Source organism: Trachypithecus francoisi, unplaced genomic scaffold, assembly GCF_009764315.1.
Source record: "Trachypithecus francoisi isolate TF-2019V2 unplaced genomic scaffold, Tfra_2.0 Lachesis_group15, whole genome shotgun sequence".
Classification (NCBI taxonomy): Eukaryota; Metazoa; Chordata; class Mammalia; order Primates; family Cercopithecidae; genus Trachypithecus; species Trachypithecus francoisi.
In genome coordinates this window covers 26,132,201-26,159,030 of record NW_022681460.1, presented here as the reverse complement: position 1 = coordinate 26,159,030, position 26,830 = coordinate 26,132,201, and the positions used below count along the sequence as shown (strand labels likewise).

Genomic DNA, 26,830 nt, shown 5'->3' with positions numbered 1-26,830 from the left:
ATCTAAAATATAGACTCTCTAGCAAAGTTTCTTCACATAATGATAAAAAAATCTGAATGGAGAATAGCAAGTCACAGAGAAGCTAAAAAAAATCCATTAGCATTGAATCAATGAAAATCAGAACAGAAATAGGCATTGGAGGTGAGATACAAAATAATTAAATAACAATGAAAGATTATTTATAAATAAGTGACAAAAATTATGGTACAGATAATAAAACTTGAAATTTAGACACGATGAAGATGACTACATACTGGAATAATCAGAGAAAACGCCCTAGAGAACTTAGTTTTACTGGTCCATGAAGAAATTGTAGGCAAGTTTCCACACAGGAAAAGAAAATAGATCATTTATTACCTTCTACACAGACCAAAATGGATCTGGGAATGTAAAATTAAGCAAGACACATAATGTACATTTTAGTATTATTCTAATTCCCTGAGACATCAAGATCTGTTACTTAAAATCTTCAAAAACTACATTATTACTTGTAGTTGTCTTTAATAATTGTTTCAAACTGATGATGACTCCTTTCTCTAGGTGGACCTCCTTTCTATCATGATATAGGCAATGTCATTAATAAATATTCATTATAAGCAAATTTATTCCCTCAGTAGGTTGATTCCACAAAGATTCTCATTGTCTTCCTGAAAATTCATTACTTTCTTCCTCAGGACACAAATAGAGAAATTACCCTTAAATAGGGGCATGGAAAGCTCACCAATGGTAACAGACTGGTAGAAAAACTATAGATGGTGATAAATGGCAGATGTGGTAAAAGCCTGGAAAAAATCTCATTTAATTGTTTCAATATTCTCAGTAAATTAGAAAGTTGAATAAAAACAGGAAGAAGAAATGTTGTGGTTTGAGGACAGAGGGGCATATATGAAATATTTTGGGGGAAAAGTGAGAGAGCAATCTGACTAGGAACACATAGTATGATTGCCTAAAAGCAATAAGATCCCCTTTGAGGATCATAGCCATGAATCATCCTGAGATCAGCACATTCAGCTGTACATGTGCTGATGGGAAATGGGTGGAGAACTGGATTAAAACAGGAGTTCAGTTTTGCCATAAGAGGAAAGTAAAAGAAGTGAAGGAAAGCCAAAAGCATATCCAAGGAAATGATTATCATTGACCAGAAATTGTAAGCTCAATAGAAGAAATCGAAGACAATGAGACGATAATATAGACTGGCATTCTCAATGAAGTCAAAAGTAAGTTGAGGTAAAGATTCTAGAAGGTAAGAGCTAGACAGATGATGGTGATAAACAGAGAGTCCCATGCCTGAAGTTTAGATTATTGGATGGTACTTCCATCATTGATTCTGGGGCCCAAATATTTCTACCATGAGGGGGACCATACCATAGAATGATCTGTGAGTTAAAGTATATATTGACTCTTGTAAGAGAGAACCCCATCCTTTCAGAGTGTTGTGTTCCTATTGATGCCCTGAGTCTTCAATAAGCCATTTTGCTTTTCCATTAGGCCAGCCACTACCAAGCGGTGGTTTTAGTGATAATACCAGTTAACTTCATAGACATGAGCTCATTGCTATACTTGCTTTCCAGTAAAATGAGCTCCCTGGTCAGACACAAAAATATAAAGAATGTCATGACAGCTGATAAAGCCTCTTCTGAGTGCTAGATCTTGCTATTAGCAGAATAATTACAGTAGGCCCCAGTGTCGGTTGTTTCCTTGTGTGTGTTCATGTGTAATCAGTGTTTGGCTCCCATTCATAAATGTGAACATACAGTATTTGGTTTTCTGCTCCCATGTTAGTTTGTTTAGGATAATGGCCTCCAGTTCCATTCATGTTGCTGCAAAGACATGATCTTGTTCCTTTTTAAGGCTACATAGTATTCTATGGTGTATATGTACCACATTTTCTTTATTCAGTCTACTATTGGTGGGCATTAAGGTCAATTCCATGTCTTTGCTATTGTGAATAGTGCTGTGATGAATATACATGTGCATGTGTCTTTATAAGAGAATGATTTCTATACCTTTATTGGTATATACTCCTATATTGGTATATACCCAGTAATGGGATTGCTGGGTCAAACAGCAATTTTGTTTTGAGTTTTCTGAGATCACTACGTTACTTTCCACAATGGCTGAACTAATTTACATTACTACCAGCAGTGTATAAACATTCATTTTTCTTTGCAACCTTGCCAGCATCTGTTTTTTTTTTTTTTTTTTTACTTTTAATAGTAGCCATTCTGACTGGTGTGAGATGGTATCACATATGTGATTTTCATTTGCATTTCTCAAATTAGTGGTGCATAGCACGTTTTCATGTGCCTGTGGGTCACAGGTATGTCTTCTTTTGAAAGTGTCTGTTCATGTCCTTTGCCCATATTTAATGGGGTTGTTTTTTGCTTTTAATTTGTTTCAGTTTCTTATAGCTATTGGATATCAGACCTTTGACAGTTGCATAGTTTGCATATTTTCTCCCATTCTATAGGTTGTGTGCTTACTCTGTTGATAGTTTATTTTGCTGTGCAGAAGCTCTTTAGTTTGATTGGTCCTATTTGTCAATTTTTGTTTTGGGTGCAATTGCTTTTGGTGTCTTCATCATGAAATCTTTGTCAGGGTATATGTTCAGAATGGTATTTCCTAGGTTATCTTCCAGGATTTTAATGGTTTTGGTTTAATATTTAAATATTTAATGTATCTCAAGATGATTTTTGTGTATGATGTAAGGTAGAGGCCCAGTTTCAATCTTCTGCATATAGCTAGCCAGTTACCCTAGCACCATTTATTGAAAAGGGAATTGTTTCCTCATTGTTTGTTTTTGTTGACTCTGTCAAAGATCAGATGGGTGTAAGTGTGTGTCCTCATTTCTGGGCACGCTATTCTGTTCCATTGGTCTATATGTCTGTTTTTGTAGCACTATTATGTGTTTTTGGTTACTGTAGCCTTGTAGTATAGTTTGAAGTCAGGTAACACAACACCTCCATCTTTGTTTGGCTTAGGAATGCCTTGGCTATTTGGGCTCTTTTTTGGTACTATATGAATTTTAGAAGTTTTTCTAATTATGTGAAGAATGTCATTTGTAGTTTGATAGGAATAGAATTGAATCTGTAGATTGCTTTTGGAAATATGGCCATTTTAACAATATTGATTCTATCCATGAGCATAAAATGTTTTTCATTTATTTGTGTTATCTCTGATTTCTTTGAGAAGGGTTTTGTAATTCTCATTGTAGACATCTTTCATCCCCCTAGTTAGATAAATTCCTATTTTTTTGTGGCTGTCGTAAATGAGGTTGCATTCTTGATTGACTCTCAGCTTGGACATTGTAGGCATCTAGAAATGCTACTAATTTTTGTATCTTAATTTTGTATCCAAAAACTTTGCTGAAGTTTTTGTTTTTTAATCAGATCTAGGAGTTTTGGGGCAGAGACTATGGGGTTTTCTAGATATAGATTCATGTCATCTGCAAAAAGAGACAGTTTGACTTCTTCTCTTTCTATTTGGATGCTTTTCTTTCTTTCTCTTGCCTGATTACTCTGGCTTTGACTTCCAGTACTGTGTTGAATAGGAGTGGTGAAAGTGGGCATCCCCGTCTTGTGCTGATTTTCAAGGGAAATGCTTTCAGCTTTTTCCCACTCAGTATGATACTGGCTGTAGGTCATTCACAGATGGCTCTTGTTATTTTGAGGTGTGTTCCTTCAATACCTAGTTTGTTTAGGGGTTTTAACAAAAATGGATGCTGAATGTTATCAAAAGTCTTTTCTGTGTCCATTGAGATGATTGTGTAGTTTCTGGTTTTGGTTCTGTTTTATGATTAATTACATTTATTAATTTGCATATGTTGAAATGCTTTGCATCACAAGAGTAAAGTCTACTTGATCATGATGGATTAGCTTTTTGATGTGCTGCTGGATTCAGTTTGCCAGTATTTTGTTGAAAATTTTTGCATCTATGTTTATCAAGAATATACTCCTGATTTTTTTTATGTCTCTGCCAGGTTTAGGTAACAAGACGATCCTAGCCTTATAAAATGAGTTATGGGGGAGTCATGCCTTAATTTTTTGGAATAGTTTCAATAGGAATGGTACCAACTTTTGTTTATACATCCACTAGAATTTGGCTGTAAATCCATTTGGTCCTGGGCTTTTTCTGGTTGGTAGATTTTTTTAACTACTGATTCAATTTTGGAACTCATTATTGGTCTGTTCAGGGATTCAATTTCTTCCTGATTTAATCTTGGGAGGTTGTATATTTCCAGGAATTTATCTTTTCTTCTAGGCTTTCAAATGTTTGTGCCTAGAGGTGTTCATAGTACTTTTGAGGGTTATTTTTTATTTCTGTGGGGTCAATAGCAATGTCCTCTTCATCATTTATAATTGTGTTTATTTGGATCTTCTTTCTTTTTTTTTATTTGTCTAGCTAGTGGTCTATCAATCTTATTTATTCTATCAAAACACCAACTCATGGATTCATTGAACTTTTGTATGTTTTTTCGGTGTCTCACTTTCCTTCACTTTAGCTCTCATTCTGGTTATTTCTTTTCTTCTACTAGGTTTGGAATTGGTTTCCTCTTGTTTCTCTCATTCCTCTAGGTGTAATGTTAGGTTATCAATTAGAGATCTTTATAACTTTTTCGATGTAGGCATATAGTGCGACAAACTTCCCTCTTAACATTGCTTTAGCTGTCTCCCTGAGATTCTGGTATGTTGTATCTTTGTTCTCATTAATTTCAAAGAATGTCTTGATTTCTCTCTTAATTGCATTGTTTACTCAAAAGTCATTCAGAAGCAGATTGTTTGATTTACATGTAATTCTAGCATTTTGAGCAACTTTCTTAGGATTAATTTCTATTTTTATTGAGCTGTGGTCTGAGAGTGTGTTTGGTATGATTTCAGTGTTTTTGAATTTGCTGAGGATTGTTTTATGGCTGCTCATGTGTTAATTTTAGAGTATGTGCCTATGTGCACATGAGAAGAATCTATATTCTGTTGGTTTGGGGTAGACAGTTCTATAGACGTCTATTAGGCCCATTTGGTCAGGTTTTAAGTTCTGTTTTCAAATATCTGTGTTAATTTTCTGCTTTGATGATGTACCTAATACTGTCAGTGGGGTGTTGAAGTCTCCCACTATTATTGTGCAGTTATCTAAGTCTCTTTATAGGGCTCTAAGAACTTGCTTTATGAATTTAGGTGCTCCTGTGCTCATGCATATATATTTAGGATAGTTAGGTCTTCTTATTGAATCAAACCATTTACCATTATGTAGTGCCCTTCTTTATGTTGTTTTTGTTTGTTTGTTTGTTTGTTTGATCTTTGCTGGTTAAAAGTCTCTTTTTTCTGAAGTTAGACTTGCAACCCTCGCTTTTTTCTGTTTTCTCTTTGCTTGGCTGATGTTGCGAGAAGTCAGGGACCCCAAGCGGAGGGACCGGCTGGAACCATGGCAGAAGAACATAAATTGTGAAGATTTCATGGACATTTATCAGTTCCTCAAATTAATACTTGTATAATTTCTTGTGCCTGTCTTTACTGCAGTCTCTGAATATAAATTGTGAAGACTTCATGGACATTTATCACTTCCCTAATAATACTCTTATAATTTCTTATGCCTGCCTTTACTTTAATCTCTTAATCCCGTTATCTTTGTAAACTGAGAATGTACGTCACCTCAGGACCACTATTGTACAAATTGATTGTAAAACATATGTGTTTGAACAATATGAAATCAGTGCACCATGAAAAAGAACAGAATAATAGCAATTTTCAGGGAACAAGGGAAGATAACCATAAGGTCTGACTGCCTGGGGGTCGGGCAGAATAGAGTCATATTTTTCTTATTGCAGAGAGCCTACAAATGGATGTGCAAGTAAAAGAGATATCGCTGAATTCTTTTCCCAGCAAGGAATACCCTGGGGAAGGAATGCATTCCTGAGGGGAGGTTTATAAATGGCCACTCTGGGAGTGTCTGTCTTATGCGGTTGAGATAAGGACTGAAATACACCCTGGTCTCCTGCAGTAACCTCAGGCTTACTAGGATTGGAAAATTCCAGCCTGGTAAATTTTGGTCAGGCCGATTCTCTGCTCTCAAGCCCTTTTATCAAGACAATACATGCACAGTGGGACATATACCCTCAGTAATTCTAATTTTGGCTTTGCCTTGTGATCTTTATTGCCCTTTGAAGCATGTGGTCTTTGTGACCTACTCCCTGTTCATACACCTCCTTCTCTTTTAAAATCCCTAATAAAAACTTGCTGGTTTTGCAACTCAGGGTCATCACAGACCTACCTATCTGTGATGTCACCCCAGAGGTCCAGCTGTAAAATTCCTCTCTTTGTACTCTTTCTCTTTATTTCTCAGACCAGCCAACACTTAGGGAAAATAAAAAAAAAATACGTTGAAATATTGCTGGCTGGTTCCCCCGATAGGTTGATTTTTCTTCATCCTTTTACTCTGAGCCTATGGGTGTCATTGCATATAACATGGATCGCTTGAAGACAGCATATCATCAGGTCTTGCTTCTTTATCCAGCCTTCCAATATGTGCCCTTTAATTAAGCCATTTAGCCTCTTTATATTTAAGCTTAATATTAACATGTACAGATTTGATCCTGTCCTCACATCATTACCTGGTCATTATGCTGGCTTATTTGTGTGATTGCTTTATAGTGTCACTGGTCTATGTACTTAAGTGTGTTTTTGTAGTGACCAGTAAGAGTCTTTCTGTTCCATATTTAGCACTCCCTTAAGGACATCTTGCAAGGGAGGTATAGTGGTAGAAAATTCCCTTAGCACTTGCTTGTCTAAAATGGATCTTATTTCTCCTTCCCTTATGAAGCTTAATTTGGCTGGATTTGAAATTCTTTAATGAAATTTCTTAAGAATGCTGAAGAGAGGTTCTCAATCTTCTTTGACTTACAGGATTTCTGCTGAAAGGTCCATGGTCACCATGAAGGGAGTTCCTTTTGTAGGCTACCTGTCCTTTCTCTCTATCTGCCTTTAACATTTTTTCCTTCATTTCAGCCTTGGAGAATCTGATGACTGTGTATCTGGGGGATGGTCATCTTCCATATCATGTCACAGGGGTTGTCTGCATTTCCCGAATTTGAATGTTGACCTCTCTAGCAGGGTTGGGGAAATTTTTATGAATGATATCTTCAAATGTGTTTTCTAAGTTGCTTGCTTTCTCTTCATCTCTTAGTTTCCCTTCATCTGAGAATGTCTATTTTACTGTAATTTCATATCTGAAGGACGTTTTTGCTGAATAAAGAGTTTGAGTTGACAATTATTTTATTTTCTTTTAGCACTTTAAATACCAGTGGTCCCACTTCTTTATGGCCTGTCATGTGTCTGATGAGAAATTACAGAAAGTCAAATCATTGTTCCTCTATAAGTAATGGATCATTTTTGTCTGGATTATTTTAATAATTTTTGTCTTTAGCTTTCATCAGCTTCATTATGATGTGTCTGGTCATGGATTTCTTTGGCTTCATCATGCTTGAGGTTGCCTAAATTTAAACCTGCAAGTTTATGTCATTTGCCAAACTTGATAATTTTTTAGACATTATTTTTCAAAAAGTTTTTCAGTATTGCACTTTTTCTCTCTTTCACACTCTGATGGCATAAATTTTAGACATTTTATCATTGTTCCACAGGTTCCTGGGGCTGTTCTTAGTTTTTTTAAATATCTTTTTCCTGTGTTGTTCTACTTATATAATTCCTATTGACCCATTTTCAAGTCCACTGACTCTCATCTGTCATCTTCATTCTGCTCTTGAGCCCATTCATTGAGAATTTGGTTTGGTTTGTTGTTGTTGCTACTCTTTTCTCAGCTCTAACATTTCTAATAGGTTCTTCTGTATATCTTCTATTTCTTTTGTAAAATCTTCTATTTTTCCATTCATTGCAGAAGTGTTTGCAATTGCTTGCTGTAGCATTTCTACAATAAGATGTTTAAATTTTTGTCTGATGATTCCAACACCTGTGTCATTTGTTCTGGAATCTCAATTCTTCTCCATGCAATTTGAAATATTCTTAGTTTCTCATATATCACGTTATTTTGAATTAAATCCTGGATGTTTTGAATAACACACTATGAGATAGTAGGTTCTATTTAAATCTTATTGAAAATGTTGATATTCTTCTTTCAGTAGGAAATCAATTTGGTTAAGTTTAGGCTGTAAGTTCTAACCCATCTTCTGCAGTCTATGATTTCAATGTCACTTCAGTTGTCAAAGCCTTTGCATTTCCATTTGTACCTGTTCCACATGTGCACCAACCAGTATCAGTCTATGACCTGGGTGGTGGTCTATTGGTTAGTTCATGCCTCAAAGTCTTTAGTATAGTTATTAGGGTCAGATCCACACATGTGCATCTCAAAGATGAGTTCAGGAATTAATATTCTATTTGTGGACTAATTTCCCTGAGCTCTATCCTCCCCATGATTGCCACAATCCTAACCAAATTTCTTGGGCTCCACTTTTCACACCTCCTACTAAAAAGCTGAAATTGTATTTACTCCTCTCTGTCACACACTTATGTGACTGAACCACATGTAGAGCTAAGTGGCAAGAGGAAAGGGGGGAAGACAGCAACAGGGGAGGGGGGTGTTTATCCCACCATCTTGGAGGTCATTCCTCCACTGATCAGAAGTCTCCTCTCTCCCAAATTTAGTCTCCTTGCAGGTTCCCACTGAAGCTTCTTTATCCACCCTACAAGCTTGCCTGGGGACCAGTGTGCACGAAAAGAGAGAACAAATAACTCAAGAATCTTATATTATCTTTCTGAGATTAAGAAGTTTAACTTCCTTTTCCTCGAGCTGGAACTATAGGGCTTTTCCTAGAGATCTCTCTTTCTGCACATATACCCACATCCAGGTTTCAGGATGTACATTTAGGCCAGAGAACACCAATGGGAGAAAAATGATAAACCTTTAGGCTTTTTCTTAGTATATTGAATTCTAGTCTTCTTCCCTACTCTGCTTGCTAATACTTCCTTCTGAGTACTCAATTATTTTCCATGCATTCCATCAAAGTTTTATAGTTGCTATCAGTGGGAGAGACAGGTAGGGTATGCCTACTCTATTGTGCTCCAAAGCAGAATCCATTAAATTTTAAAAGAAAGATGTAGAAAAATTTCTAATATTTAACCTTGACTATATTCCTAATATTAATCCCATTCAAAGTTGGTGCATTTTATTATCTTAATATTTGCTGAAACAGAATTACTAATATGTTAACTAGAAATTTTGCATTTATGCTCTTAAGTATAATTGCTTCCATAGTTTTCTTTTCTTTCTTCTGGCTTACATAGAATTGTGGCAGCTTTTTATACTGTTTTTGATATATTTCATTTTTCTGAAGTTCAAGTAACATGAATTATTCATTCACTGAACATGGGAATTCACCATTAAAACTTTCTAGGTTAAATGTTGTATTACTAGTTTTTCAAAAATTTACCTATAAGTTTTTCTCCTTACCTATTAAGGAGAAAAATAAATTTGACAATTGTTAGATGCAGCCACTAAAACTACAAAGTGGATTATGTAAATTAATATATAACATTCTGTAAATCTAATAGTAAACAAACTTGAATAATACTGTGGAAAATCCATGCCTTTACAGGAAAAATAACTACATAAGCATGCCTTTCCACAAGTTGCTTCTCATTTTCATTTAGAGTGTAACAAATACAACAAAATGAAAAAAAAAAAAAGTAAAGGATATCTGAAAAATCAGTAAGTCAAAAACCTTTTTCTGCTTAGTTCATGTGGTAGAAGAAAAAATGGAACTATGAATCAAAAGGCCTGAATGAGAAAACCAACTCTAGTACTTACTGGTTGTATGACATCAGAATATATCACTTAATGTCTTCTGACTTCAATTATCTCATCGATGGAAAGGTTGCTCTATAATTCAGTGTTTCTCACCAGATTTGGTATAAGATTTATCTTTAATACTTAGTAAAAATTATGACTTCAGGAGCTTTACCACAAGATTCTGATTCAATAACTCAGTCTTACAAATTTACATTTTAACAAATGCCAAAAGTGATTTAATACCTATTGTTTAACAACTACAACTTAGAATATATAAAATATTCCAATTTCCATTTGGTCTTATCTTGAGCCTTTTTAACCTACTCATCTGACAAAGGGCTAATATCCAGAATCTACAAAGAACTCAAACAAATATACAAGAAAAAAACAAACAACCCCATCAAAAAGTGGGGAAAGGATATGAACAGACATTTCTCAAAAGAAGACATTCATACAGCCAACAGACACATGAAAAAATGCTCATCATCACTTGCCATCAGAGAAATGCAAATCAAAACCACAATGAGATACCATCTCACACCAGTTAGAATGGCAATCATTAAGAAGTCAGGAAACAACAGGTGTTGGAGAGGATGTGGAGAAATAGGAACACTTTTACACTGTTGGTGGGATTGTAAACTCGTTCAACCATTATGGAAAACAGTATGGCAATTCCTCAAGGATCTAGAACTAGATGTACCATATGACCCAGCCATCCCACTACTGGGTATATACCCAAAGGATTATAAATTACTCTACTACAAAGACACATGCACACGTATGTTTCTTGCGGCACTATTCACATAGCAAAGACTTGGAATCAACCCAAATGTCCATCTGTGACAGACTGGATTAAGAAAATGTGGCACATATACACCATGGAATATTATGCAGCCATAAAAAAGGATGAGTTTGCGTCCTTTGTAGGGACATGGATGCAGCTGGAAACCATCATTCTTAGCAAACTATCACAAGAACAGAAAACCAAACACCGCATGTTCTCACTCATAGGTGGGAACTGAACAATGACATCACTTGGACTCGGGAAGGGGAACATCACACACTGGGGCCTATCATGGGGAGTGGGGAGGAGGGAGGGATTGCATTGGGGAGTTATACATGATATAAATGATGAATTGATGGGTGCTGACGAGTTGATGGGTGCAGCACACCAACATGGCATAAGTATACATATGTAACAAACCTGCACATTATGCACATGTACCCTAGAACTTAAAGTATAATAAAAAAAAAAAAAAAAGAAAACAAATAAAAGCAGAACTCAATTTTTAATCCACAGCGCTTTTAACTATCAGTTCTTTAAACCTTGGTTTACAAAACTCATGAATCTCCTGAACAGTTGGAGTTGACAGAAATTGAATCTTTTACTTGAAAGAACTACTTTTACTTGAAAAACATTACTGGGCATTGTAGAAATTTCAAATACAATGTGGTTGGGAAGTGCAAAAAGTTTTTAGGTTGAAACATAGGAAATTGTTAATATTCAATCACTTTTCACCTACAAAACTGCAATTTCCTATTGTTTAACTAAGGTCATTTTCTTTTAGTTTACCCTTTCCCATAGATTAGTTGGCATAATTCTTTTCAGTATTTCTGTACTATTCCCTACGTTGTGAGCAAGGATATTTATAGAAGGCCTGATGGAGAGGAAATTATTATGAGGTTTTTAGGTCATTAATTTTAAGAGTTGAGAAGGTTATGTTTGTGCTGGTGATAAAAATCAATGTTAGTTATTTTCTTTTCTTTCTTTTTTTTTTTTTAGTTATTTTCTTTGTGAAGCTATTTACTAGTTTCACCTAATCCATAGTCTCTTCTGACAGAGCAGAGAAAAATGGATAAATCTGCAGGAATTAACTGGTCCCTATCATAGCAGTCAAGTAGCTTCTTAAGATTTGAGCTCTGAGTTGTCTTACTGGTTAGCCAGAAGTTTGGTTGGCAATACACTAAAGAGACACAGAATGAACCAATTTCCAGTATTAGGAAGGAGTAAGGAGATCATTCATTTTTTCATTCTATAAATATTTATCAAGATTTTGCAAGGCACCACTAGACACTGAGGGAATTTCAAATATAAATAAGTCCTAGTTTTTGTTCTCTAGAGGCTAACAATTTAGTGGGAAAACAGATACATGCACAAGTAATTACATTACAAGGTAGATGGTGTGATAAGGGTTATAACTTTAATATCATCTCTAATGAAATGAATATGTCTACTCACCCAAACAGCACCCAGTGGAGGCGGAGTACATTTGGTCTCATTTCTGTTTTTAAGAAAATGTAATAAAAGGTTTAGATATCTTTAAAAGAGATCAAAGAAGGTTTGTTTTTTTACATACATTGTGAGGTAAATATTTGTATTAATATCTCTAAAGACAACATGGCATCAGTTGACCCATTATTCAGAAATTATAGTTTGTGCTTGGGAATTTATGGTAATGGCAGATAAGACATGGCAAACAGCAGAGCTTCTTGGTTAGCAGCAAGATAGTTTGAATGAATATTCAGTTTGAATATTTAGTTCGAATGAATAATGAAAGAATATATATGAACACTTCATTGGTTCTTAACTTACTTTGGGGGAGACAGGTGGGTATAGGCTTAGTGTTGTTTTATTTCTATTTTTTTGGCTTATTTCTTTTGTCATAGAACCTGATTTGAGAGTGGATTTATCCTTTGCAGGGAGTTATATGAATGTCATGGTAAAAAACCTATTACAGTACCAGTGACAGCAAAGCCTCAAATACATGGATGCTTCCTTGACCCTAGGATTTACCGGAAGATCTCAACAGGTTTTATAGGTATTAAGTAGTCAAGCCTCAGATCAGCTCTGAAACATGGATATTACCCAGAGTTGTTGCTATGAACCATGGGGCACTAGGATAAATATATTTAAACAGAAAATGTTTCAAGAAACATCAAGCTGAGACTGAACAGTACTGCTCCACACTTGATTGTAGATCATGTGTTAGTGCACATATTCTCCAACTTTCTGATGCCTAAATCCACGGAAGCAACTTATTAAAAACACAGTTATCAGTTATTTTCAATACACAGTTACTGAAAGCCCACATATGTTGTTAAAATACAGGTTCTGTTTCAGTAGGTCTGAGATCAGACTACATATTAAGAACCAGAGGTTGGCACTGGTATCACTCAGAATCAGTAAGTTAGACTGGGGCTTACCTCGATAAAACATAGATGGCTGGGCTGCACCCCCACAGATCCTGATTCAGTAAGTCTTGGATCAAACCCAAGAATTTACATTCCTAACAAGCTCCCAGGTGATGCTGATGCTACCTGCCTAAGGATGACACTTGGGGTAACACTAATCTCCTTTGCTCTCCATAACTGCTAGTCTGAGCAATCTTATTTATTTTATTTTAATTATTTATTTATTTAATTTAATTTATTTATTTATTTATTTATTTATTTATTTTGAGACGGAGTCTCGCTCTGTCGCCCGGGCTGGAGTGCAGTGGCCAGATCTCAGCTCACTGCAAGCTCCGCCTCCCGGGTTCATGCCATTCTCCTGCCTCAGCCTCCCGAGCAGCTGAGACTACAGGCGCCCGCCACCTCGCCCGGCTAGTTTTTTGTATTTTTTTTAGTAGAGGCGGGGTTTCACTGGGTTAGCCAGGATGGTCTCGATCTCCTGACCTCGTGATCTGCCTGTCTCGGCCTCCCAGAGTGCTGGGATTACAGGCTTGAGCCACCGCGCCCGGCCGAGCAATCTTATTTTTAACATACTCTGCTGATAATTATAGTGAACATAAAAATTTGAAGACCATAAAATTCAATAGAGACTCGCCTGGCTATATATAGGGGGCTGACCCTGGAACAGGAAGCAAATAATACATATTCATGAAAGCAAAGTTTTCCTTCAGTCAATGCCCAGAGGAGCAACACAAGAAGTGGAACAGTGAGTGGGGATAAGAGGTAGTTATAAACACATAGGAACAGGACCAACCTTGACTCCAGTTCCAGGAGGCCTAGCTCCTCAAGGTATTACTTGGTTCGGGAGTGGTGGATAGAGGGAGCAGGATCTGATCAAGGCAATGGATGGCAATCACAGAGCCAGAGCAGTAGGTAGAGAAATGAAACATGGAGCGACAAGCCAAATATAAAGCAGTCAGAGCAAGCTGCTCAGGACAAAGGCCCAACTGGATATTGTAGTGGCTGGTCTGACATCATACCTGAAAGAACTGAGTGAAGTGAACATGGACATTTAAAACACTGTATCTATTTCAGTACTAATACCTACAAATCCCTCTTTCTGTTTCATGTGAAATTAGTGTGAGTTCCTTATTGTTTACCATACATACTTCCATTCTCTATGTAATCAGTCTTCTTCAACCATCAAGCTACCTGTCATTTTCATAATTTTTGCTTCTATTTGTCCCGACTTTCTATTTGCCACTGTTTACAGCACAATTGATCATTTTCTTTTTCAAAAAACAATTGTCTCCTGACCACTAAAGTTCACAAATTGTGCTTGGATTCTTTACCTGGCATCTAAAATCCTAATAAAGTTATTTATCAAATTAAGGTCTGAAGACAACTTACAGTATCACACATATAAAATGCAGATTCCTGGGCATTATTCTAAGCTTACTGAATCTGAATCTCTGGAGCTAAGCCTCTGTATTTTTAAGAGGTCCTCCTGAAAATATCTATGCACACAAAAAGTTGAGAATGACTGTACTTACTGTTCTTTCCACTCCACATCCTGTCCCCCTATAACAGCAGGTAGGCCTCAGCTGTTATAAATTTTCTAGTTTGGGTTACTCCTTCTAGGTGAATAATTCAAAATAGCTTCTTAGACGCATAAGATCAATATCAAACTTGGATATTCTGATCTGATGCTATCCCAAAATAGAGAGAAAAAACAATCATTTAAACATGATTAAACAGTTTATTTTCCATGTTAAAATATATAATATAAAGATTGCTTTGAACCAGATCCTCTGAATATCAAACCAAACGGACATACTATTGAGTACCTAGAGAAAAAACTACCTACAATGTTAATTTGAAGTAACTTTATCTATGTTGATATCTAATAATATGGAAATAAATAAAATCAGATATAATAAGCCTGAGTAACATCATCCTCTACTTTATAACCCAGAACATCAAGTACCTTCATTTACTTATTTTATTTTTGGTTAGGTTGGAAGGATAAACCCATCACAGTAGCCTCTGGGCATATTTACAACATTTTAGGAGAGACATTCTACAGTTTCTGTATAAATTCTGAGCAGCTTGAAGTGAATACTAGCTCTGTTATTTAAAAGGATTTCTGGTTTGTTTCAACTTGAAAGTGATTTAATAGGAGGCCCACAGAGAAAATCTGTCTCAGTAATCAAATTATAACAAGTAAGGATTAAAAGTATTAAGAAGTTTAAGCAAACTTCTCAGCTGCCCCGTTTTTTTCTTAGGGGGCAGGGAGGGGGTCATTTGAAGTTGGCTGTGGGAATAAGTACAACAAAATTACACGAAGGAAAAACACAAAAACTGCACGTATTCTGGATTCATTATAATATCTCCAGCAGCAGTGTTTTTCAAACACTCTTTGGCCAAGTCCTGGCAGCCTTTTCCTGAGGACATTTGTCTCAGTTTACTACTCCCTTTCTGAATTTATAAAACCAACTATATTTTACAGGTAAATTTAATTTACATATTCCAGTTCATTTGTACTTAATTCATCAAAGTATTTTGTCATGTGAGCCACTGGGTTTTCGAAAAGAATTGTGATAGTTTCAATTGAGTTTTGGAATTTTTTTTTTTTTTATCCTTTCTTAGAAACAGGAAGCCATTTTAGCTAAAATCAAACAAGGTTAAACTCCAAAGTGTTCAATTTGGGCTTGATGTTTAGAAACCACATATCCAAATGGGTCTTGAGCTTGGCAAAACATTCCTTCCCCTTTTTATTAGGTGAGAAGAAAACATTTAGGATAAAAGCAAAACGATCAAAATGGGAATGCATTCCTGAGTCTTTTATAAGCAAAATAAATTCACATTTTTTTAATTTAAAGAAACTCTTTAAAATAATTTGTAAACTAAATCAATTTTAATGTGTTTTTATTAACATATATATTACATAGATGTGTATTATATATTGTAAATTTTTGTGTATACATACACGTTTACAAAGAGCACATTTTCTATTAAGAATTTATTTAGGTAACTGCTTTTCTGAAGTGACTAAATTGTATAGTAGGATATAACAATGGCAAAGACCTCAAAAAAGCAGATAGTTAAATTTATAGACTCCTGCCCTGAATATGCAAAATGATTGCTAATTAAATCTTCAAGGAAAAGAGTTCAAATCCTCTTAGAGTCATGAAAAAAGATTAAGAATAAACTGATTACTGGTTTCTAGCAGGACAGTATAGGCTACACTGGACTGGTATTTTAATCTTTCCAAACCTTCAATAAAACAAAGAAGCTAGAATGACAAAACAAAATCTTATGTCAACATCTATAGCTGACTTCACAAAAAGGGTGTTCCTGCAATACCAAAACTTGACCTTATATCAGGCCCACATGGTATCAGCTCCTGTATGGGAGAAAGCAGAAAAGAGAAAAGTACTTCTGATGAGTTTGAGATCCAGAAACCAAATTCCGAACAGATATTTACCCTCAAAATAAAGTGTCCTCTCTAGTGGTGACAGCTTAGTGAGTCATTTTGAAGGCATTAAAAGGCTACAATTCATGAGTGAGTTCAAGGGACCATAGAACAGAAAGATCATGCAGAGGAGTCTCGAGCAACATAATTTGTTGTGAAAGGACCCTTTCAAAACAAATGCCCAACCTAAGAAGAAATACCTTGGAGGAAAATCTAAGTAGAAGCAGTGTGGAAATATTAATGGCAAAGAAAAGAGAAGCTCCAGGATAGAAGTATGGAGAAGTCCAGAGCCATGAAACTGGGAACGCTCATCTGACCCTCCCTTTCTTTGAATACAAGAAAACACTTCTCACTTAAAATCAGCAAGAGGAATGTATTGTAGACAGATCACATGTAAAGTTTTTGTAAGGAAAAAGGATAATATTCATGTAGATAATAGAGGCATGCCAGGAAACATCCCATAAAACAGATAAAAATATTTCCTAATATTTCAAAAGAATCTAAAAGAATTTTGTAAAATAATAGAAACTATGAAAGAATAGCAGAAAAATTAGAAACAGAAATGAGCTGAAGGGAAGAAAAAAATATATTTGTAAAGAAAGGGAACAAAACTCAAGAAAGACTTAGGAATAAAAGAAAAATCATTTCAGAAATGATGACTAAACCTAAAGGAATACAAGAACAAATAAATGGATTTGAGTGCTCGCTTCGGCAGCACATATACTAAAATTGGAACGATACAGAGAAGATTAGCATGGTCCCTGCGCAAGGATGACACGCAAATTCGTGAAGCGTTCCATATTTTTAAGACCAAGGAAGCACGCAAGTGCCGTGAAGAGCGCCTCCAGGCCAAGAAGGAGGAGATCATCAAGACTTTGTCCAAGGAGGAAGAGACCAAGAAATAAAAGCTCCCCCTTTGTCTGTACATACTGGCCTCTGTGATTACATAGATCAGCCATTAAAATAAAACAAGCCTTTATCTGCAAAAATAAATAAATAAATAAATGGATTTGTATAGTGAAAAAAAGCATTTGGATACATGGATAATGCCTTATAAAAAAGAATATAGAAAAAGAGAAATTTAAGTAAAATGTAAAAGTAAATATAGAAAAACAACTTAAAAGAAAGTAATGAGAGATAGAGGAAGGCAAACAAAATCAAACACGTATGTAGTAGAAGTCTCCAAAGAAGACACCTAAAGCAATAGAATAGAATCCAGACCAAAATGTAAATTCAAGAAAACTTTTCTGAAATAAATAAAAACTTCAAGCTACATATATACAGAAAGAACAAACCATATACCTAGAAAAAAGTTAACCAGAAGAGAACACAGGGAAACATATTCTAGTAAAAACAACTTTTAAGAAAAAATTAAGATCCTTTCAGTGTCTAAACAAAAAGACCAAGTCACTGATACGGGGTGGGGTGGGGGGGAAGACCTGATTGACGTCATGTTTTTTAAGAGAAATGCTTTATGACAGAAGACAATGAAATATCTTAATATATTTGAGAGTCTCAAGGAAAGAAAACGTGAGCCAAGGACTTTATATGCAGTTTAAGTGACCTACAAATAAAAGTGTTGAACTTTTTGTGAACACACAAGAACTCAAGAAATATTGCCCCATAGAGCTCTTCCATAGTATTCTACTACAGAACAAACTTCAGACACCAAAATGACTGGAGAGTAGGCAATAAAGATCACACATAAGGGGCAGTAGTAATAATTAAATTCTTATTTACCTATAGAACCAAGATTAAATAATAAATGCAACGAAAGCATTATAGTATATAATGGCTATATGTCATGATAATGTTGATATAGCATAGTTATTAAGAAGTGCAGGGAGAAAGAAAAGATAATATAGAAAATAGAATAAACATACTAGTTACCTTAGAGAAGTTGTTAGATAATAAATGAAGGTACCATAGAGTTAGAATATCACCAGTCCTTAATGAAATAAAGGATCTAAGAGAAACAACCAGGCCTCCTGATAAAAGTACACATTACCATCTATGAAGTGCTTTTGTTATGCAGAATAAATCAAACCTGAATTTGAAAAAGTTTCCAAATCCCACTAGTTTACAGAAAACACAGTGAAAAGAAGAACATATTGAATAATTCTACAGGAATGCAATGAGTAAAATCCAGACTGTGGGAAATTCTTCTGGACAAATTATGCAGTTTCTTCTACAAATAAATTGCAAGGAGAAATTAGGAGTAAAGGAGGCTTACCAATCAACAGAGACTCAAGGTACAAGTCAAAACATTGTAATATATATACTTTGAATTCTGATTTGAAAAAACTAATTCTTAAAAAAATTGATGAAGCAATTGAGAAAATTTTAACACTTTTTGGATATATAATGATGTTAAGGAATTACTACAAAATTTTAAATATTTTGTAGTTCTGTTTCTTAGAAAAAATAAACAGCTGACTATAAAAATCTCATAATTCTATTAAATAATCGTATTGTCATAAAATTACATTGTCACTCTAAAGACAATAACATCAGATCACAGTGATCAAATAGAAATTTAGAAATTCTATGTATAAAAGTAAAGAACCGAAATGCTAAAAAAGTATGTCAAATGAGGTCTAGTCTAACAAATGATTCCTTGGCCCCAACCGTGTCATTTTAAGGATGTTCAGTGATAAAACTTTGAGTTCACTGATTAGTCTATTCCATAGATACAATTAGTATTCTATTAAACTGCTTATTTTTATGCCTAAAATGACCTCTTTTTGACTTACATTTGAACCAACTTTCTTTATTCATCCTTCTTAGAAATAGTCATATCAAAAGAGACCTGGATCTGACTATCTTTTTGTAAGTAACCACTGGGTGTTTTGGGGAAACTTAGAAGCTCATAAAGCAGATGTAAAGATTAAGTGAGATAATATTTTAAATGGTGACATGTAAAAAATATTCATTAGTTATTATTACAAAGAAATTTGATTAATGGCAGTAACAAGCAGAAAACTTACTCACAGGAAAAGTAATCCATGCTGGATGTATAGATTATGAAGATTTTCTCCCACTCTGTGAGAAACTGTTTACTCTGCTGATTATTTCTTTTGCTGTGCAGAAGGCTTTTAGTGTAATTATGTCCCATCTATTTAAGGACTAACATCCAGAATCTACAAGGAACTAAAACAAATGAGCAAGAATAAAACAAACAATCCCATCAAAAAAAAGGCTAAGATCATGAATAGACAATACTCAAAAGAAGCTATACAAATGGCCAAGAAACATATGAAAAAATGCTCAACATCGTTAATTGTCAGAGAAATGCAAATCAAAACCACAACGTGGTTTTGATCTCACCTTACTCCTGCAAGAGTGGCCATAACCAAAAATTCAAAAATTAATAGATGTTGGCATGGAAGTGGTAAAAAGCGAACACTTTTACACTGTTAGGGGGTATGTAAACTAGTACAACCACTAAGGAAAACGCTGTGGAGATTCCTTAAAGAACTCAAAGTAGAACTACTATTTGATCCAGTAGTCCCACTACTGGGTACTACCCAGAGGAAAAGAAGTCATTATATGAAAAAGATACTTGCACATGAATGTTTATAGCAGCACAATTCACAACTGCAAAAATATGGAATCAGCCCGAATTCCCATTAATCAATGAGTAGATAAAGAAAACATAGCATATATATACCATGGAATACTACTCAGCCATGAAAGGAACAAAATAATGGCATTCACAGCAACCTGGATGGAATTGGAGACAATTATTCTAAGTGAAGTAACTCAGGAATGGAAAACCACACATTGTATGTTCTCACTCATAAGTGGGAGCTAAACTATGAGGACGCAAATGCATGAGAATGATACAAGGGACTTGAGGAACTTGGGGGAAAGGGTGGGAGAGGGGTGAGTGACAAAAGACTAAACTGGGCACAGTGTACACTACTCGGGTGATAGGTTCACCAAAATCTCAGAAATCACCACAAACTTATTCACGTAACCAAACACCACCTGTTCCCCCAAAACCTATAGAAATTTTTAAACTTTTTAAAAAGTAATCCACTATCCCAGTTTTAGAAGAAAGGGGATTATTGTGACAGGGAATGGAGTGAAGTTAGGAAGTTTACAGAATCTCTGGAAGAACAAAAAATTCTGTTTGATTACTAGAGTCAGGAACAGAGCATCCAAGGAAAAATGCCCAAATTTCTATAGGCTATTCTAGTGTCTACATGACAGCTAAACAGCTATCATCTTGCTGCTTAACACCTAAGTCACCAGGGACTGGTTACCAGAAACTTAGATCATTGCTAGCCATAACAGAACTAAATGCCTCCACCATCAGGATTGCCAGCTGATCAGATCTCATTTACATAACCACTACTGCTCACTTTCACCTGCCAATCTTAATTGGGTATATCTGCTTGGTAGAATGTAGACCATGAACAGAATTTGCCATGCTGCAAAGGATTCTGAGAAGTGTGACATTAGTCTTCTAGTTTCTATTGTACAAAAATTATGTTAGAAGGGAGTCAAATTCTTACTAGGTAAACTCAAATAAATATCTTCCATTGTGTTCCAAAGTACTTAAAAGCAACCTATGTTTTCCCTCTCTAATACAAATACAGCTAACACTTCTGACCCTCCTCAAATGGATCATTCTTTCTGAATACCTTTAATCATCTTCACTAGGCTTCTCCAGTCCTTTCAAATCCTCCATTAAAACATTATTAAGCTAGGCCCTATAATCAAATTTATCTAATTAATGCCAAATATAGCAGAATAATGACTTTTTTAGAAGGTATATATCTGCTAAAATACCCCACTATATTCTGACCTTTATGAAAATAAGTTGATTTTGCAGATACCTGTTTGTTTGATATGATGCTTTTTTCTGTAGACATCTATAACATGTTCTCTATATATTAGCATATACTCTTTAATTAGATCTACAGTTGAATTCTAAATTACCTTTTAAATTCATTAAAATTAAGAAAAATAATTATCTTTTGATGAATATTTAGAATATGTTAGATACTACTTTTAAAAGGGGTAAAACAAACAACATAAATGTTACTAAATTACTTTTTAATGAAATAAAAACCCCCAGTGGCACTTGCAATAAAATAGAGTCAGATTCTGAAATTCCCATTTTTTGAGATGGAAGGTATACTGTCTTTTCTCTTTTTAGTTCAATGTTCATTGCTTATGGCCACTTTTAGAGTTTAAGGAATTATACAAATTATATATTGCTTATGGCTACTTTTAGAGCTTAAGAAATTATACAAACTATATTTATTCATGCTGTCACCTATGAATGAATCCCCTTCCTTAAAACTCTTCTTCTTTCTTACTAGGCAGTCATATATACATACATGTAAAATCATTTAAATATAAGTAGACCCAATGAAGAGTGAGAGACTTTTGTCTTCTAGAAGTAGATGTGTTAATAAATGCATCTGCTCATCAAAGGTTGACTACCAAAAATGATCTGACTTAGACATTTCATAATTCTATTTGCAATCAAAATGGTAAAGAAATCAAATGGAAAAATAAAATTTGTGAAAGCCTATGAGCTGAAGAATAGGGAAGTGTGGAAAGAGATGAAGGTAGAGGTTAGGAATTACTTGAAGTTATGGATGAATGGTTTGAATATGATATGGAAAGTCATGAAGAACAAGTAGTTTAATGATTCCAGGGGAACACCATGATCTTGGCTATAGAATTCGGAAATGGCCTGAAGTATAAGAAGGCCTAGAGAGAGTGGTTAGAAATATTTGGCTCCATTGGCCTAAAGCAGGTATATTTCAAAGTTTCTTAGCTTTGATAAACTACAGTCATCTTCAAGTGCAAAATAATCAATTTGGTACAAACATTCATGTACAAATATTAGCGATCAGTTGTTCACAACAGTAACGATTGATAGACTGAAACTTTTCAATATAATAAACAAATAATAGCTAAAACCAAGGAAGAGGAAAAAAATCCTCTTTCCCTGAGAAGTCCCAGAGAAAAGCCTCATATATACATAACCAAGTCTTATAGGCCAAAGTTTTCAGGCTTCCTTCTTGCTCTAGGGTTATTGGGCCATGTCAGAGGCAATAACCAACCTCTTTCAAGTGGGCCCAGAGGGATCTGACAAGCAAAGTTCAAATCTCTGGAGAATATTTTCATCCCTACGATTAACTACAGGCCATGCTTGTGTTTACCATATGGGCTTATTCTCCAGCCAATTAAAAGATAAGCAGCATCAGAAAACATGTGGTACATATTCTACAATACTTTAGAGAAACTAAGACTGTATCTTCCATAGAATCTACAATTTAACAGAGAATACAAACCTGCATTACAGTCTCAGGAAAACTACCAGTATCAGATTGTTCTTAGGCATAAGTAAATATTTATTTTGCTCTTCTTAATAGGAGGAAAAAAATCCAGATTATCCAGTGTAGTTGGTATTCTATAATTTTTCTCCTTGTAAACATAACAAAAATACATACCTTTGCTCGCCATAAATTACCAATGTATACTCTTTTGTATCTATGTAAGTTACCTTCTTCAAAGTATGTAATACAGTTTAAACAGTTCTTGTGTATTATGTCTTAAAGAAACATAATTATTCTATCAAATGATGTTGCTATATTTTGTTTAATTAAAAGTGCATCAGTATGCAAGTGCTTTAAAATATTTTCAATGAATCTTTAAGTCCTATCTCATTTCATCATGATATAAAATTATAATCTTTTCCCCTGAGTATACAATAAATATCAGTTTATAGGGCATCTCTGGGTAGTATCTGGGGTGTACTTATTGCAGAAAGTGTGTTTGTACTTCCAAAGAGGGTGACAAGATCCCTTTAATTTATAATGTAGAGTAACTGTGCTATTTTACAGCAGGCAATTTTTTTATTTTCTCCTTGTCTTTATTTTTAGTTCCTATGTTGTTTTGTTCCCAGATGTAGGAATGTAGCTGAACAGGCACTGCTGCTAATTGTTAAACAAACACTGTATCCACATGAAGTCCAGATGTTAATATGTGATTAATTTTTTCTATCAACAAATAGATTTCTTTCTGTGTCATGTTGAGATCAGATAATTCCCTTTCTATACTTTACCTTAGTCATTTGGAGCCCTAACTTTATTTAGTTTTCAATCGGTCACATATCATTCAGCAACATTTTTATTTAAGGTTTATATCCAAATGAAATACTTCATATATGTTTCTTAATTTGTTAAGCCCAATTTAGGTTTATATAATAAGAGAAGCCCTTAAGAAAGGTATTTAATTTGCAATTTATAAAATAAAATGTGAAAAGTAAATAAAAAGATAATGTCTGAAAAGGGGAGAGAGAGAGAGAGAGAGAGAGAGACTACATTTTACTGGGCATTAACATCACATTTTCTTCCAGGGTGATTACTAATAATGAGAGAATAATATAAAGTCATGGCAATTTTAAAGGTCTCTCTGTTGGAAGAAAAAAAAGTCAATCTCCCATTGTTTTCCAATTGATCAATAAATATTCACTATAGAAAAATGTTTTTATATTTTAATTCTAATTTTATTTACGGAGTCTATACTCCAGCACTAGCTGCTTAAATAGAGACAATTAGCACAATGTTTTCTAAAGCTAACCTTCTACTATCAACTGATTTCACTTTGTTTTGGACGCTGCAGAAATATTAGCATTATAAACTGAACACTCAACACTAGAAAATGTGCATTTCAGGCCCTAGCTCCCATATGGGAGTAAAATGAGAGTAGAACAAAACCAAAATTGATAATTTGAAAAAAATAAAAGGTCAATGAGCTTAAAATTGTTATGGCAACTTCCATACAATTATTAATTTTTTATTCTTGGAAACATTAAAAAGCACATTCTTAAAGTATGTCTCCATTACTCAGTAAATATATAAATTTATTTCCATTTGTAGACAAAACTGGGTGAAGAAATCCAGAAGACACTATAATTTCAAGTTGTATTTTTGCTCAAACTGAGGTTATAACGTTACAAAGTCTTTCCACCAACCAAGGAGCCAAAGAGGCTGCTCGTTGTCTGATTTGGCTTAAGTTATAAGGGCCATGGCCTTGGCCTTCAGCAGAGTTGGTGGAAAACCAATTTCAACTGGGCCAGAGTCAAAAATGAGCATGATACAGATATATCTGATTGTTTTATATAAGAACATACGGTATGGAAAGATTAATTTTGAGAAATATCTAAGGGTAAACTGGCTTTACTTTCTATTTTAATTTTCTGACAAATTTAGTTTCCTTTTTCCATGCCAGGCAATTTCAAACACATTTGCTTAAGAAACTTTGCTTAAAAGAAATAAGCCATTTAGTCTGGCATTAAAATAAAAATTACTGTCTACAGACCTCCTTCTGTTGTGCGTAATCAATGAAAACTTCTAAATGACTCATATACAGGTTGACTTTAGTTTACCAATTAGCAAGTCACACCCTATGAATGCCAAAAAAAAAAAAAAAAAGCTTCAATGTCCATTACAGAACTTTTCATCATGTGGCATTAGAATACTAACTCTCCAATGTAAACTATCAATTCATACATGTTAATAAATAACAGCCATGTGAACTAATACATTAATCTAGGGCCAGAAAGAAACCAGGCCATATGCCTAAAAGAAATCAGATGGCATATCTATAAGTTCTATTTTTCTTTTATTTCTATTAGCAAACAAAATTCAGCTGATTTATTTTTATTTATTTAGCCTAATGACATATGGTGAAAAGGGGAGTTATGATTAGATAATAACAAAAATAAATAGATTTTAAACATTCTGAAGGAAAGTGAAAAATTTTGTGAGGTCATTGATCTAAAATAGTTTTAAAAGTTTTCATCTTTGGTATTGTGCTTCATATTTCAGGAGCTTGAACCCCAAACTGCATCTTTAACATCGTGGAAGTATTTAAAATATATTTCCCTGCAATGCCATCAATGTCTCATATTCAGAAGCAAATATCATATCTGGGTGATATTAATAAGTAGAGTTGTGTCCACAGTCCTCACTAAAGTTGGGACCTCAAAAGACACTATAGATTCCGTAGAAGTGATGTCTCAACTAACAGATTTGTGATCACTTTCTTTCATCATCATGTCGCATAATACTAACATCCTGGAAACAAATAACTTTGGTGGACTGAAAAGCATTTTGTTAAAATTATCATGTCCTTGATTACTCAGCTTTACAAAACCATAGACTAAAAAGTCTTTCAAAGGTGATTAGTACACTTCCCTGATTCTAGGAAGGATTACACCTAGATTATCTAGTAAATGTAATTGGTGGGAAAAAAATACAGAAAATACATCAAATCGATTATGATAAGCTCTAGTCCCAGAGGTTTCATTGCCAGGCAATATTTTTTATGTCATCATAAACCTTACCCACACTGACCCCGGAACACTAAACTCTGGATAATAAGATTGGTCCCAAAAGGAATCCCCTCAATTGACTGCACACAATCATTTACAGGCCAAGCTTTTAATGAAAGCATAACAGCATTGAAACATTATTTTTACTTCATTAAAAAATATAGTGTAATATTTATTTCTCCAAAATTTGCACTGCATTTGAGAGCATACTTTTAAAAAAACAAACCATGAAGCATTAAGAGTCCAAGGCTTTATCCACACAAATAAAGTGAAATATTAGCAATGTGGTCTTGTGGGAAGGGCAGTGGTCCAAAGGTTTTCACATGCCTCTATCTAATAAGACATTACACTGAGCAAGTGACTCAGCCTCATATTTAATATTTTTAAGCAGTAAAATTGGAATAACAATGGTTATCTGAGAAAATTAATTACATAAGTAACATAGATTGTAGGATTTACAAAGATGCTAAATTCGTATTTTTACTTAACAGCAGGATATGAGCCTTAAATTACCTAAGTTTCACAACAGACATAGGATACTGATAAGTCACAAAGTTTTACTAAAGCATCCAGAATTTCTCCTTCTATATAAACAGATATAAGATGGATGAAGTCTAGTAGAGCACCAGAAAGGCAGAAAAAACAAAAAATATATCAATCACAATGGCTGAGAGGCTAAATAACCTATTAATAGAAAAAAGGAAGCATAATATAACCATAAATGTAGAGATTTATGTAAAGAGGACAGAAAATAATGTACCTGCCATTTTTCACATTTTCATTCAAGCGCATTATAAAATATTTTTTCCACTTTGGAAAGAGTTATTAAAATGAAATTTCCAGAGGCCAAGAAAGAACTATTAAAAAGAGGAAAAACAATTATTACAACATACTGTTAAAGAAGTGGGATGTTTTAAGACAGAGAAGTGGATGCTTTATCTACTCTCTAAGAGTGGAAGGCTATTACAAGGAGAATGTTAACCAATTGTTCTATGTCATGATAAGATGAAAGATTTTAAAAACATTAC

The 26,830-nt window shown here is 34.5% G+C and overlaps 1 protein-coding gene and 1 non-coding gene across 2 annotated transcripts in view; one reads left to right on the top strand and one right to left on the bottom strand.

Moving 5' to 3' along the window:
- Nucleotides 1-26,830, bottom strand: part of CENPW (centromere protein W) — a 128,659-nt gene that overhangs the window by 24,430 nt on the left and 77,399 nt on the right. The gene's annotated exons all lie outside the window — the stretch shown is intronic.
- On the top strand, nucleotides 17,138-17,244 carry LOC117098225. The gene has a single exon (XR_004443266.1). It is a non-coding gene; the product is annotated as a U6 spliceosomal RNA (small nuclear RNA).